Source organism: Rhipicephalus microplus, unplaced genomic scaffold (genome assembly GCF_043290135.1).
Source record: "Rhipicephalus microplus isolate Deutch F79 unplaced genomic scaffold, USDA_Rmic scaffold_33, whole genome shotgun sequence".
Classification (NCBI taxonomy): Eukaryota; Metazoa; Arthropoda; class Arachnida; order Ixodida; family Ixodidae; genus Rhipicephalus; species Rhipicephalus microplus.
This window is the reverse complement of record NW_027464606.1, coordinates 142501-155000: the sequence shown is the minus strand read 5'-3', so window position 1 is coordinate 155000 and position 12500 is coordinate 142501.

The window sequence follows — 12500 nt, the reverse complement described above, 5'->3', positions numbered from 1 at the left end:
TTCTCGGTAAAGCGCATGCAAGTATCGTGAAACCTTAAAGAACGATGTCATTTAGCGAGATACAGCGTTCTGTACTGTAATAAGTTGTTGAGAAACTGAGGTCAAGCAAATATCGTAATTGTGAACGAAACAGTGTAATTGAGCGTCTTTAGATACAAGTGCGAATGTTAGGTTAGGTTGACATATCAACCATCGTAAAACCGCATTAAACAATGTCACTTAGTGAGATGTAGTGTTTTTCAACATTACAAGTCGGGAACTACGATATCTAATGTGAAAGCGCATGAAACCGTCGTAATCTTGTAGAAAACATTGTAAAGTGGCGAGTAAAACGTTTTCTAACGATAGAAGTGCGAAGGTTAGGTTAGGTTAGGTTAGTTTAGGCTCGGTAGCGTCGTGAAACAACCAAAAACGACGTCATCTAACGAGATAGTGTTGTTTTATAGCGAGTATTAAACTGCGATAGGTGAAATGTTGTGAAAGCACACAAAACGGCATGAACAAGCCAAATACTGCGTGTTCTACCGTTACAAGTGCGAAACTGCTATATTGTGATATTCTCGTTAAAGCGCATGCAAGCATCGTGAAACCTTAAAGAACAATGTCATTTAGCGAGATACAGCGTTCTGTACTGCAATAAGTTGGTGAAAAACTGTGAGGTTATGCAAATATCGTAATTGTGAACAAAACAGTGTAATAGAGCGTTTTTAGATACAAGTGCGAATGTTAGGTTAGGTTAAGATATGAACCGTCGTAAAACCGCATTAAACAATGTCAATTACTGAGATGCAGTGTTTTTCACCATTAAAAGTGGGGAACTGCGATAGTTAATGTGAAAGCGCTTGCAACCGTCGTTAGGTTAGGTTTGGTTAGGTTAGGTTAGGTTAGATTAGGTTAGGTTGGGTTGAGTTGGGTTAGGTTAGGTTAGGTTAGGTTAGGTTGGGTTAGGTTAGGTTAGGTTACGTTAGGTTAGGTTAGGTTACGTTAGGTTAGGTTAGGTTACGTTACGTTAGGTTAGGTTAGGTTAGGTAAGAATAATTTGGTTAGGTTAGGTAAGGTTAGGTTAGGTTAGGTTAGGTTGGGTTGGGTGTTGTTGGGTTGGGTTGGGTTGGGTTAGGTTGGGTTAGGTTAGGTTAGGTTACGTTAGGTTAGGTTAGGTCAGGTAAGGTTAGGTTACGTTAGAATAGGTTAGGTTAGGTTACGTTAGGTTAGGTTAAGTTAGGTTAGGTTAGGTTTGGTTAGGTTAGGTTAGGTTAGCTTAGGTTAGGTTAGGTTGGGTTGGGTTGGGTTAGGTTGGGTTAGTTTAGGTTAGGTTAGGTTAGGTTGGGTTAGGTTAGTTTAGGTTAGGTTAGGTTAGGTTGGGTTGGGTTAGGTTAGGTTAGGTTAGGTAAGGTTAGGTTAGGTTAGGTTAGGTTAGGTTAAGGTATGAACCATCGTAAAACCGCATTAAACAATGTCACTTAGTGAGATGCAGTGTTTTTCACCTTTACAAGTTGGGAACTGTGATATCTAATGTGAAAGCGCTTGAAACCGTCGTAATGTTGTAGAAAGCAATGTAAAGTAGCGAGTAAAACGTTTTCTAACGATAGAAGTGCGAAGGTCATGTTAGGTTGAGTTATGTTAGTTTAAGCTAGGTAGCGTCGTGAAACTACCAAAAACAACGTCATCTAACGAGATAGTGTTGTTTTATTGCGAGTACGAAACTGCGATAGGTGAAATGTTGTGAAAGCACACAAAACGGCATGAACAAGCCAAATACTGCGTGTTGTACCGTTACAAGTGCGAAACTGCTATGTTGTGATATTCTCGTTAAACAATGTCACTTAGTGAGATGCAGTGTTTTTCACCTTTACAAGTTGGGAACTGTGATATCTAATGTGAAAGCGCTTGAAACCGTCGTAATATTGTAGAAAGCAATGTAAAGTAGCGAGTAAAACGTTTTCTAACGATAGAAGTGCGAAGGTCATGTTAGGTTGAGTTTTGTTAGTTTAAGCTAGGTAGCGTCGTGAAACTACCAAAAACAACGTCATCTAACGAGATAGTGTTGTTTTATTGCGAGTACGAAACTGCGATAGGTGAAATGTTGTGAAGGCACACAAAACGGCATGAACAAGCCAAATACTGCGTGTTGTACCGTTACAAGTGCGAAACTGCTATGTTGTGATATTCTCGTTAAAGCGCATGCAAGCATCGTGAAACCTTAAAGAACGATGTCATTTAGTACAGCGTTCTGTACTGCAATAAGTTGGTGAAAAACTGTGACGTTATGCAAATATCCTAATTGTGAACGAAACAGTGTAATAGAGCGTTTTTTAATACAAGTGCGAATGTTAGGTTAGGTTAAGATATGAACCGTCGTAAAACCGCATTAAACAATGTCACTTAGTGAGATGCAGTGTTTTTCACCATTACAAGTCGGGAACTGCGATATCTAATGTGAAAGCGCTTGCAAACGTCGTTAGGTTAGGTTAGGTTAGGTTACGTTAGGTTAGGTTAGGTTTGGTTAGGTTAGGTTAGGTTAGGTTAGGGTATGTTAGGTAAGGTTTGGTTAGGTTAGGTTAGGTTAGGTTGGTTTAGGTAAGGTTAGGTTAGGTTAAGATATGAACCGCGCGAAAACCGCATTAAACAATGTCACTTAGTGAGATGCTGTGTTTTTCACCATTACAAGTCGGGAACTGCGATATCTAATGTGAAAGCGCATGAAACCGTCGTAATCTTGTCGAAAACATTGTAAAGTAGCGAATAAAACGTTTTCTAACGATAGAAGTGCGAAGGTTCGGTTAGTTTGAGCTAGGTAGCGTCGTGAAACCACCAAAAACGATGTCATCTAACGAGATAGTGTGGTTTTATTGCGAGTACGAAACTGCGATAGGTGAAATATTGGGAAAGCACACAAAATGGCATGAACTAGCCAGATACTGCGTCTTGTGCCGTTACAAGTGCGAAACTGCTTTATTGTGATATTCTCGTTAAAGCGCATGCAAGTATCGTGAAACCTTAAAGAACGATGTCATTTAGCGAGATACAGCGTTCTGTACTGTAATAAGTTGGTGAGAAACTGTGAGGTCAAGCAAATATCGTAATTGTGAACGAAACAGTGTAATTGAGTGTATTTAGATACAAGTGCGAATGTTAGGTTAGGTTGAGATATCAACCGTCGTAAAACCGCATTAAACAATGTCACTTAGTGAGATGTAGTGTTTTTCAACATTACAAGTCGGGAACTACGATATCTAATGTGAAAGCGCATGAAACCGTCGTAGTCTTGTAGAAAACATTGTAAAGTTGCGAGTAAAACGTTTTCTAACGATAGAAGTGCGAAGGTTAGCTTGAGTTATGTTAGTTTAAGCTATGTAGCGTCGTGAAACTACCAAAAACGACGTCATCTAACGAGATAGTGTTGTTTTATAGCGAGTATTAAACTGCGATAGGTGAAATGTTGTGAATGCACACAAAACGGCCTGAACAAGCCAAACACTGCGTGTTCTACCGTTACAAGTGCGAAACTGCTATATTGTGATATTCTCGTTAAAGCGCATGCAAGCATCGTGAAACCTTAAAGAACAATGTCATTTAGCGAGATACGGCGTTCTGTACTGCAATATGTTGGTGAAAAACTGTGAGGTTATGCAAATATCGTAATTGTGAACGAAACAGTGTAATAGAGCGTTTTTCAATACAAGTACGAATGTTAGGTTAGGTTAAGATATGAACCGTCGTAAAACCGCATTAAACAATGTCACTTAGTGAGATGCAGTGTTTTTCACCATTACAAGTTGGGAACTGCGATATCTAATGTGAAAGCGCTTGCAAACGTCGTTAGGTTAGGTTAGGTTAGGTTAGGTTACGTTAGGTTAGGTTTGGTTAGGTTAGGTTAGGTTAGGTTGTGTTAGGTTAGGTTGGGTTAGGTTAGGTTAGGTTACGTTAGGTTAAGGTATGAACCGTCGTAAAACCGCAATAAACAATGTCACTTAGTGAGATGCAGTGTTTTTCACCTTTACAAGTTGGGAACTGCGATATCTAATGTGAAAGCGCTTGAAACCGTCGTAATGTTGTAGAAAGCAATGTAAAGTAGCGAGTAAAACGTTTTCTAACGATAGAAGTGCGAAGGTTATGTTAGGTTGAGTTATGTTAGTTTAAGCTAGGTAGTGTCGTGAAACCACCAAAAACGACGTCATCTAACGAGATAGTGTTGTTTTATTGCGAGTACGAAACTGCGATAGGTAAAATGTTGTGAAAGCACAAAAAACGGCATGAACAAGCCAAATACTGCGTGTTGTACCGTTACAAGTGCGAAACTGCTATGTTGTGACATTCTCGGTAAAGCGCATGCAAGTATCGTGAAACCTTAAAGAACGATGTCATTTAGCGAGATACAGCGTTCTGTACTGTAATAAGTTGGTGAGAAACTGTGAGGTCAAGCAAATACCGTAATTGTGAACGAAACAGTGTAATTGAGCGTCTTTAGATACAAGTGCGAATGTTAGGTTAGGTTGACATATCAACCGTCGTAAAACCGCATTAAACAATGTCACTTAGTGAGATGTAGTGTTTTTCAACATTACAAGTCGGGAACTACGATATCTAATGTGAAAGCGCATGAAACCGTCGTAATCTTGTAGAAAACATTGTAAAGTGGCGAGTAAAACGTTTTCTAACGATAGAAGGTCGAAGGTTAGGTTAGGTTAGGTTAGTTTAAGCTAGGTAGCGTCGTTAAACTACCAAAAACGACGTCATCTAACGAGATAGTGTTGTTTTATAGCGAGTATTAAACTGCGATAGGTGAAATGTTGTGAAAGCACACAAAACGGCATGAACAAGCCAAATACTGCGTGTTCTACCGTTACAAGTGCGAAACTGCTATATTGTGATATTCTCGTTAAAGCGCATGCAAGCATCGGGAAACCTTAAAGAACAATGTCATTTAGCGAGATACAGCGTTCTGTACTGCAATAAGTTGGTGAAAAACTGTGAGGTTATGCAAATATCGTAATTGTGAACAAAACAGTATAATAGAGCGTTTTTAGATACAAGTGCGAATGTTAGGTTAGGTTAAGATATGAACCGTCGTAAAACCGCATTAAACAATGTCAATTACTGATACAGTGTTTTTCACCATTAAAAGTGGGGGACTGCGATATTTAATGTGAAAGCGCTTGCAACCGTCGTTAGGTTAGGTTAGGTTAGGTTAGGTTAGGTTAGGTTTGGTTAGGTTAGGTTAGGTTAGGTTAGATTAGGTTAGGTTGGGTTGAGTTGGGTTAGGTTAGGTTAGGTTAGGTTAGGTTGGGTTAGGTTAGGTTAGGTTACGTTAGGTTAGGTTAGGTTACGTTAGGTTAGGTTAGGTTAGGTTACGTTAGGTTAGGTTAGGTTAGGTAAGGATAATTTGGTTAGGTTAGGTAAGGTTAGGTTAGGTTAGGTTAGGTTGGGTTGGGTGTTGTTGGGTTGGGTTGGGTTGGGTTAGGTTGGGTTAGGTTAGGTTAGGTTTCGTTACGTTAGGTTAGGTTAGGTTACGTTAGGTTATGTTAGGTTAGGTTAGGTTACGTTAGGTTAGGTTAGGTCAGGTAAGGTTAGGTTACGTTAGAATAGGTTAGGTTAGGTTACGTTAGGTTAGGTTAAGTTAGGTTAGGTTAGGTTTGGTTAGGTTAGGTTAGGTTAGCTTAGGTTAGGTTAGGTTGGGTTGGGTTGGGTTAGGTTGGGTTGGGTTAGGTTAGGTTAGGTTAGGTTGGGTTAGGTTAGTTTAGGTTAGGTTAGGTTAGGTTAGGTTGGGTTGGGTTGGGTTAGGTTAGGTTAGGTTAGGTAAGGTTAGGTTAGGTTAGGTTAGGTTAGGTTAGGTTAAGGTATGAATCGTCGTAAAACCGCATTAAACAATGTCACTTAGTGAGATGCAGTGTTTTTCACCTTTACAAGTTGGGAACTGTGATATCTAATGTGAAAGCGCTTGAAACCGTCGTAATGTTGTAGAAAGCAATGTAAAGTAGCGAGTAAAACGTTTTCTAACGATAGAAGTGCGAAGGTCATGTTAGGTTGAGTTATGTTAGTTTAAGCTAGGTAGCGTCGTGAAACTACCAAAAACAACGTCATCTAACGAGATAGTGTTGTTTTATTGCGAGTACGAAACTGTGATAGGTGAAATGTTGTGAAAGCACACAAAACGGCATGAACAAGCCAAATACTGCGTGTTGTACCGTTACAAGTGCGAAACTGCTATGTTGTGATATTCTCGTTAAACAATGTCACTTAGTGAGATGCAGTGTTTTTCACCTTTACAAGTTGGGAACTGTGATATCTAATGTGAAAGCACTTGAAACCGTCGTAATGTTGTAGAAAGCAATGTAATGTAGCGAGTAAAACGTTTTCTAACGATAGAAGTGCGAAGGTCATGTTAGGTTGAGTTATGTTAGTTTAAGCTAGGTAGCGTCGTGAAACTACCAAAAACAACGTCATCTAACGAGATAGTGTTGTTTTATTGCGAGTACGAAACTGTGATAGGTGAAATGTTGTGAAAGCACACAAAACGGCATGAACAAGCCAAATACTGCGTGTTGTACCGTTACAAGTGCGAAACTGCTATGTTGTGATATTCTCGTTAAAGCGCATGCAAGCATCGTGAAACCTTAAAGAACGATGTCATTTAGTACAGCGTTCTGTACTGCAATAAGTTGGTGAAAAACTGTGACGTTATGCAAATATCCTAATTGTGAACGAAACAGTGTAATAGAGCGTTTTTTAATACAAGTCCGAATGTTAGGTTAGGTTAAGATATGAACCGTCGTAAAACCGCATTAAACAATGTCACTTTATGAGATGCAGTGTTGTTCACCATTACAAGTCGGGAACTGCGATATCTAATGTGAAAGCGCTTGCAAACGTCGTTAGGTTAGGTTAGGTTAGGTTACGTTAGGTTAGGTTAGGTTAGGTTTGGTTAGGTTAGGTTAGGTTAGGTTAGGTTAGGTTAGGGTATGTTAGGTAAGGTTTGGTTAGGTTAGGTTAGGTTAGGTTGGTTTAGGTAAGGTTAGGTTAGGTTAAGATATGAACCGCGCTAAAACCGCATTAAACAATGTCACTTAGTGAGATGCTGTGTTTTTCACCATTACAAGTCGGGAACTGCGATATCTAATGTGAAAGCGCATGAAACCGTCGTAATCTTGTAGAAAACATTGTAAAGTAGCGAATAAAACGTTTTCTAACGATAGAAGTGCGAAGGTTCGGTTAGTTTGAGCTAGGTAGCGTCGTGAAACCACCAAAAACGATGTCATCTAACGAAATAGTGTGGTTTTATTGCGAGTACGAAACTGCGATAGGTGAAATATTGGGAAAGCACACAAAATGGCATGAACTAGCCAGATACTGCGTCTTGTGCCGTTACAAGTGCGAAACTGCTTTATTGTGATATTCTCGTTAAAGCGCATGCAAGTATCGTGAAACCTTAAAGAACGACGTCATTTAGCGAGATACAGCGTTCTGTACTGTAATAAGTTGGTGAGAAACTGTGAGGTCAAGCAAATATCGTAATTGTGAACAAAACAGTGTAATTGAGCGTATTTAGATACAAGTGCGAATGTTAGGTTAGGTTGAGATATCAACCGTCGTAAAACCGCATTAAACAATGTCACTTAGTGAGATGTAGTGTTTTTCAACATTACAAGTCGGGAACTACGATATCTAATGTGAAAGCGCATGAAACCGTCGTAATCTTGTAGAAAACATTGTAAAGTTGCGAATAAAACGTTTTCTAACGATAGAAGTGCGAAGGTTAGCTTGAGTTATGTTAGTTTAAGCTATATAGCGTCGTGAGACCACCAAAAAGGACGTCATCTAACGAGATAGTGTTGTTTTATTGCATGTACGAAACTGCAATAGGTGAAATGTTGTGAATGTACACAAAACGGCTTGAACAAGCCAGATACTGCGTGTTGTACCGTTACAAGTGCGAAACTGCTATAATGTGATATTCTCGTTAAAGCGCATGCAAGCATCGTGAAACCTTAAAGAACAATGTCATTTAGCGAGATACAGCGTTCTGTACTGCAATAAGTTGGTGAAAAACTGTGAGGTTATGCAAATATCGTAATTGTGAACAAAACAGTGTAATAGAGCGTTTTTAGATACAAGTGCGAATGTTAGGTTAGGTTAAGATATGAACCGTCGTAAAACCGCATTAAACAATGTCAATTACTGAGATGCAGTGTTTTTCACCATTAAAAGTGGGGAACTGCGATATTTAATGTGAAAGCGCTTGCAACCGTCGTTAGGTTAGGTTAGGTTAGGTTAGGTTAGGGTTGGTTAGGTTAGGTTAGGTTAGGTTAGGTTAGATTAGGTTAGGTTGGGTTGAGTTGGGTTAGGTTAGGTTAGGTTAGGTTAGGTTGGGTTAGGTCAGGTTAGGTTAGGTTAGGTTAGGTTACGTTAGGTTAGGTTAGGTTAGGTTACGTTAGGTTAGGTTAGGTTAGGTAAGGATAATTTGGTTAGGTTAGGTAAGGTTAGGTTAGGATAGGTTAGGTTGGGTTGGGTGTTGTTGGGTTGGGTTGGGTTGGTTTAGGTTGGGTTAGGTTAGGTTAGGTTACGTTAGGTTATGTTAGGTTAGGTTACGTTAGGTTATGTTAGGTTAGGTTAGGTTACGTTAGGTTAGGTTAGGTCAGGTAAGGTTAGGTTACGTTAGAATAGGTTAGGTTAGGTTACGTTAGGTTAGGTTAAGTTAGGTTAGGTTAGGTTAGGTTAGGTTAGGTTACGTTAGGTTAGGTTAAGTTAGGTTAGGTTAGGTTTGGTTAGGTTAGGTTAGGTTAGCTTAGGTTAGGTTAGGTTGGGTTGGGTTGGGTTAGGTTGGGTTAGGTTAGGTTAGGTTAGGTTAGGTTGGGTTAGGTTAGTTTAGGTTAGGTTGGGTTGGGTTGGGTTAGGTTAGGTTAGGTTAGGTAAGGTTAGGTTAGGTTAGGTTAGGTTACGTTAGGTTAAGGTATGAACCGTCGTAAAACCGCATTAAACAATGTCACTTAGTGAGATGCAGTGTTTTTCACCTTTACAAGTTGCGAACTGCGATATCTAATGTGAAAGCGCTTGAAACCGTCGTAATGTTGTAGAAAGCAATGTAAAGTAGCGAGTAAAACGTTTTCTAACGATAGAAGTGCGAAGGTTATGTTAGGTTGAGTTATGTTAGTTTAAGCTAGGTAGCGTCGTGAAACCACCAAAAACGACGTCATCTAACGAGATAGTGTTGTTTTATTGCGAGTACGAAACTGCGATAGGTAAAATGTTGTGAAAGCACAAAAAACGGCATGAACAAGCCAAATACTGCGTGTTGTACATTACAAGTGCGAAACTGCTATGTTGTGACATTCTCGGTAAAGCGCATGCAAGTATCGTGAAACCTTAAAGAACGATGTCATTTAGCGAGATACAGCGTTCTGTACTGTAATAAGTTGGTGAGAAACTGTGAGGTCAAGCAAATACCGTAATTGTGAACGAAACAGTGTAATTGAGCGTCTTTAGATACAAGTGCGAATGTTAGGTTAGGTTGACATATCAACCGTCGTAAAACCGCATTAAACAATGTCACTTAGTGAGATGTAGTGTTTTTCAACATTACAAGTCGGGAACTACGATATCTAATGTGAAAGCGCATGAAACCGTCGTAATCTTGTAGAAAACATTGTAAAGTGGCGAGTAAAACGTTTTCTAACGATAGAAGGTCGAAGGTTAGGTTAGGTTAGGTTAGTTTAAGCTTGGTAGCGTCGTGAAACTACCAAAAACGACGTCATCTAACGAGATAGTGTTGTTTTATAGCGAGTATTAAACTGCGATAGGTGAAATGTTGTGAAAGCACACAAAACGGAGTGAACAAGCCAAATACTGCGTGTTCTACCGTTACAAGTGCGAAACTGCTATGTTGTGATATTCTCGTTAAAGCGCATGCAAGCATCGTGAAACCTTAAAGAACAATGTCATTTAGCGAGATACAGCGTTCTGTACTGCAATAAGTTGGTGAAAAACTGTGAGGTTATGCAAATATCGTAATTGTGAACAAAACAGTATAATAGAGCGTTTTTAGATACAAGTGCGAATGTTAGGTTAGGTTAAGATATGAACCGTCGTAAAACCGCATTAAACAATGTCAATTACTGATACAGTGTTTTTCACCATTAAAAGTGGGGAACTGCGATATTTAATGTGAAAGCGCTTGCAACCGTCGTTAGGTTAGGTTAGGTTAGGTTAGGTTAGGTTTGGTTAGGTTAGGTTAGGTCAGGTTAGATTAGGTTAGGTTGGGTTGAGTTGGGTTAGGTTAGGTTAGGTTAGGTTAGGTTGGGTTAGGTTAGGTTAGGTTACGTTAGGTTAGGTTAGGTTACGTTAGGTTATGTTAGGTTAGGTTAGGTTACGTTAGGTTAGGTTAGGTCAGGTAAGGTTAGGTTACGTTAGAATAGGTTAGGTTAGGTTACGTTAGGTTAGGTTAAGTTAGGTTAGGTTAGGTTTGGTTAGGTTAGGTTAGGTTAGCTTAGGTTAGGTTAGGTTGGGTTGGGTTGGGTTAGGTTGGGTTAGGTTAGGTTAGGTTAGGTTAGGTTGGGTTAGGTTAGTTTAGGTTAGGTTAGGTTAGGTTAGGTTGGGTTGGGTTGGGTTAGGTTAGGTTAGGTTAGGTTAGGTAAGGTTAGGTTAGGTTAGGTTAGGTTAGGTTAAGGTATGAACCGTCGTAAAACCGCATTAAACAATGTCACTTAGTGAGATGCAGTGTTTTTCACCTTTACAAGTTGGGAACTGTGATATCTAATGTGAAAGCGCTTGAAACCATCGTAATGTTGTAGAAAGCAATGTAAAGTAGCGAGTAAAACATTTTCTAACGATAGAAGTGCGAAGGTTATATTAGGTTGAGTTATGTTAGTTTAAGTTATGTAGCGTCGTGAGACCACCAAAAAGGACGTCATCTAACGAGATAGTGTTGTTTTATTGCATGTACGAAACTGCAATAGGTGAAATGTGAAAGTACACAAAACGGCATGAACAAGCCAGATACTGCGTGTTGTACCGTTACAAGTGCGAAACTGCGATAATGTGATATTCTCGTTAAAGCGCATGCAAGCATCGTGAAACCTTAAAGAACGATGTCATTTAGCGAGACACAGCGTTCTGTACTGCAATAAGTTGGTGAAAAACTGTGAGGTTATGCAAATATCGTAATTGTGAACGAAACAGTGTAATAGAGCGTTTTTCAATACAAGTGCGAATCTTAAGTTAGGTTAAGATATGAACCGTCGTAAAACCGCATTAAACACTGTCACTTAGTGGGATGCAGTGTTTTTCACCATTACAAGTCGGGAACTGCGATATCTAATGGGAAAGCGCTTGCAAACGTCGTTAGGTTAGGTTAGGTTAGGTTAGGTTAGGTTAGGTTAGGTTACGTTAGGTTAGGTTAGGTTAGGTTTGGTTAGGTTAGGTTAGGTTAGGTTAGGTTAGGTTATGTTAGGTAAGGTTTGGTTAGGTTAGGTTAGGTTAGGTTAGGTTAGGTTAGGTTGGGTTAGGTTGGGTTAAGTAAGGTTAGGTTAGGTTGGGTTAGGTTAGGTTAGGTTAGGTTAAGATATGAACCGCGCTAAAACCGCATTAAACAATGTCACTTAGTGAGATGCTGTGTTTTTCACCATTACAAGTCGGGAACTGCGATATCTAATGTGAAAGCGCATGAAACCGTCGTAATCTTGTAGAAAACATTGTAAAGCAGCGAATAAAACGTTTTCTAACGATAGAAGTGCGAAGGTTAGGTTAGTTTAAGCTAGGTAGCGTCGTGAAACTACCAAAAACGACGTCATCTAACGAGATAGTGTTGTTTTATTGCGAGTACGAAACTGCGATAGGTGAAATGTTGTGAAAGCACACAAAACGGCATGAACAAGCCAAATACTGCGTGTTGTACCGTTACAAGTGCGAAACTGCTATGTTGTGATATTCTCGTTAAAGCGCATGCAAGCATCGTGAAACCTTAAAGAATGATGTCATTTAGCGAGAGACAGCGTTCTGTACTGTAATAAGTTGGTGAAAAACTGTGAGGTCATGCAAATATCGTAATTGTGAACGAAACAGTGTAATAGAGCGTTTTTTTGAGATACAAGCGCGAATGTTGGGTTAGGTTAAGATATGAACCGTCGTAAAACCGCAATAAACAATGTCACTTTGTGAGATGCAGTGTTTTTCACCATTACAAGTCGGGAACATCGATATCTGATGTGAAAGCGCATGAAACCGTCGAAATGTTGTAGAGAGCATTGTAAAGTAGCGAGTAAAACGTTTTCTAACGATAGAAGTGCGAAGGTTATGTTAGGTTGAATTATGTTAGTTTAAGCTAGGTAGCGTCGTGAAACCACCAAAAAGGACGTCATCTAACGAGATATAATTGTTTTATTTCATGTACGAAACTGCAATAGGCGAAATGTTGTGAAAGCACACAAAACGGCATGAACAAGCCAAATACTGCGTGTTCTACCATTACAAGTGCGAAACTGCTATGTTGTGATATTCTGGTTAAAGCG